This window comes from Schistocerca gregaria, unplaced genomic scaffold (genome assembly GCF_023897955.1).
Source record: "Schistocerca gregaria isolate iqSchGreg1 unplaced genomic scaffold, iqSchGreg1.2 ptg000362l, whole genome shotgun sequence".
In the NCBI taxonomy this organism is placed as follows: Eukaryota; Metazoa; Arthropoda; class Insecta; order Orthoptera; family Acrididae; genus Schistocerca; species Schistocerca gregaria.
In genome coordinates, this window is record NW_026061819.1 from 2,473,011 (window position 1) to 2,476,514 (window position 3,504).

Here is a 3,504-nt window from a genome sequence, read left to right on the forward strand (position 1 = left end):
CCCAGGAGCAACAGTGTCCCTAATTTGCTGGCAAGTGGCGGTGCGGTCCCCTACGTCACTGCGTAGGATCCTACAGTCTTGGCGTGCATCCGTGCGTTGCTGCGGTCCGGTCCCAGGTCGACGGGCACGTGCACCTTCCGCCGACCACTGGCGACAACATCGATGTACTGTGGAGACCTCACGCCCCACGTGTTGAGCAATTCGGCGGTACGTCCACCCGGCCTCCCGCATGCCCACTATATGCCCTCGCTCAAAGTCCATTAACTGCACATACGGTTCACGTCCACGCTGTCGCGGCATGCTACCAGTGTTAAAGACTGCGATGGAGCTCCGTATGCCACGGCAAACTGGCTGACACTGACGGCGGCGATGCACAACTGCTGTGCAGCTAGTGCCATTCAACGGCCAACACCGCGGTTCCTGGTGTGTCCGCTGTGCCGTGCATGTGATCATTGCTTGTACAGCCCTCTCGCAGTGTCCGGAGCAAGTATGGTGGGTCTGACACACCGGTGTCAATGTGTTCTTTTTTCCATTTCCAGGAGTGTAGATCTTGCCAGATCCTCTCACATGATGGATATAGACTATTCAGGCAATAAATCAGTGGAAGCAGGTGACTGTGAGCCATACAGTGCTTCACTGAATTTTCCGTGCCTTCCCAGTCTCACGATGTCATCTTCCAGTGCAACTGTGGTGGTTTTATCCACTGCCTGGCTGAGCTACAGCAACTGTTGAGGTTTAAACCTGCCATCTGCATTGCCCTCCAGGTAACCTGGTTCCCTGCCCTCCGTGACTATAAGGCATATTACAGCAACTACAGTGACTATAATCGATTGACAGGTGGAGTTTGCGTTTATGTTCTAAACTCAGTCTGTAGTGAACATGTGCCCCTTCAAAACTCTCTTGAAGCTGTGGCTGTCAGAATAAAGATGATGCAGGAAATAACTGTCTGAAATGTATATCTTCATCTAGATGGTGTAGTACCCCTGAATGTATTAGCTGCACTAATTGATAAACTGCCTAAACCTTTCCTTCTTCGGGATGATTTTAATGCCCATAACCCCTTGTGGGGTGGTACCATAGTTACTGGGCGAGGCAGAGTTGTCGAAATTTACTGTTGCAATTTGACCTATGACTCTTAAATACTGGGGCCGCCACATGTTTCAGTGTGGCTCATGGGAGTTACTAAGCCATTGACGTATCAATCTGCAGCCCAGAACATCTCCCATCCATCCACTGAAGAAGACATGACTACCTGTGTGGTAGTGAGCACTTCCCCATCTTCCTGGCAGTGCCCCAGCATCAGGCACACAGATGCCTGCCCAGATGGGCTTTGAACAAGGCTAACTGGGTAACTTTCACCTTAGCTGTCACCGCTGAATCTCCCCTACATTGTAATATCGATGTGATGGTTGAGCAGATGACTAGCACAATTGTTTATGTCACAGAAAACGGAATCCCTCGCTCTTTAGGTTGCCCAAGGAGTAAGGCAGTCACTTGGTGGTCACCGCAAATCGTTCAGGCAATTGAAGAGTGTCTGCAAGCTTTACAGTCCGTAAGTGGCACCCTTCCCTGGAGCACATCATAGTCTTTAAATGGCTCTGTGCCAGTGTTCGCTACCTTATCGAGCAACAGAAGGAGTGGTGTTGGGAGAGATAAGTCTCCACCATTGGAGGCCACATGTCTTCCCAAGTCTGGAAAAAGATCAAATGTCTCTTTGGGTACCAAGCCTCAATGGCTGTCCCTGGTGTTACCTTAAATGGCGAGTTATGTACCAACACAAATGCGATTTCCGGGCACTTTGCCGGGCACTGCATTGGATAATCACCCCCCAAGGTTTCGCACACTGGAACGGTGGCTGAAAGGTAATGTACTCTAATGCACTACATGCTGTGGTGAATCCTATAACGCCCCATTTACAAAGTGGAAGCTTTTCAGTGCTCTTGCACATTGCACCGACACAGTTCCTGGGCCTGACCGCATCCACAGCCAGGTGATTAAACATATCTCATCTGACTACAAGTGACATATAATCATCATCTTCAACCGGCTATGGTGAGATTGTGTAAAAACGCACTTGATGTGGACAGCTATCACACCATCTGCCTCACCAATGTTCCTAAAAAGCAATGCCACAAGAGTGAGAATAAAACGGATTAAATGTGTAACACAAAACAGAAAGAAAGGAAAAGCCATAAGAATGAAGGGCACACTATGAACACTAAAAGGAACAAAAGAGGACAAGGAAACAACAGAAGAGAGTAAAACATGAAAGCAGATTACAGTGGCTGGCAAGCACGAGAATAGAAAGGGAAAGCCAGTGACTCTGCAACACATTAAAAACTCAACCGTAAAGCACTAGGCTGGAGGACACAGAGGGTCAAAGGATACACTAAACCCTATATAGAAGTATAAAACCCACTCTCACGGATAAAATGTAGAACTAAAGCTGCTGTGGAGTCATTGTGTCCAACACCGAAGGCAGGTTGGTGGGAAAGTTGAAAGTCTGTCACAGAGCGGTTAAATGTGAGTAGTCCAGCAAGAGGTGAACAACTGTCATTTGGAAGCCACATCGACACTTAGGTGGCTTCTCGCTACAGAGTAGTTAACCATGCATTAGCCTCATATAGTCAATGCAGAGCCGGAAGAGGATGACTGATTCCCTGGGAGAGGCCTGCCTGGAAGACTTCCACACATTCATAGCCTCCTTAACGACATGCAGTTTGTTATGTGTGCTGTTATGCCATTCCCTCTCCCAAAGCCAGAAAACCCCATGGTGTAGACAGAATGTAGGTCAGCTTCAGAGAATGCCTATCTCATGAAGCAGTTTCCACGTCGCCTGCTTGGGAGCCATTCCGTGGTTTATCAGTGGACCCCAGGACACGTCATTATCCCTGGCCATGAACTTGTATGATAGGCAGTTGTGAGAAAATGCAAATCACCAAAATGTGAATTTAACTGTTTAATAATATGAAACTAACACAACTGTATCGTTATAAATCCCACTGATGATACCTTAGAACAGGAGAAGGTGAAAAGTGTATGGGATAAATAAAGTAACTAGCAGCAGGGTAAGGCAGCTTTATTTACAAAACAAATTTTTATATGCTTGCTGCAGAGGATGGCCACACAAACAGACTTGTTATTCATACCATGCCAGGCATTTCCACATGGCCCATACCAGAAATTCAGAAGAATCATCTGAACATCCATAAAACCATACAACACACAAAATTCAACATATGCAAATGTAACAATCTGGTACCTAAATATTCAATGTAAAAATTAAAAACAGTTCAACCACCACCCAAAAAGCAATGCATTCTGCTCAGAAAATATGGTTAAAATACGAGATAAAATCCCTAGACTCTAAAAAACAAGAGTTAAATTACGAGTTGTATAAAACATATTTACAACTCACAGACACCATAAATAATATGAAAGTTTTCTCCCATCTGGTCAACAGGGTCGAAAAGCTTACAAAAACTGCTGCACAAAGAATAGAAA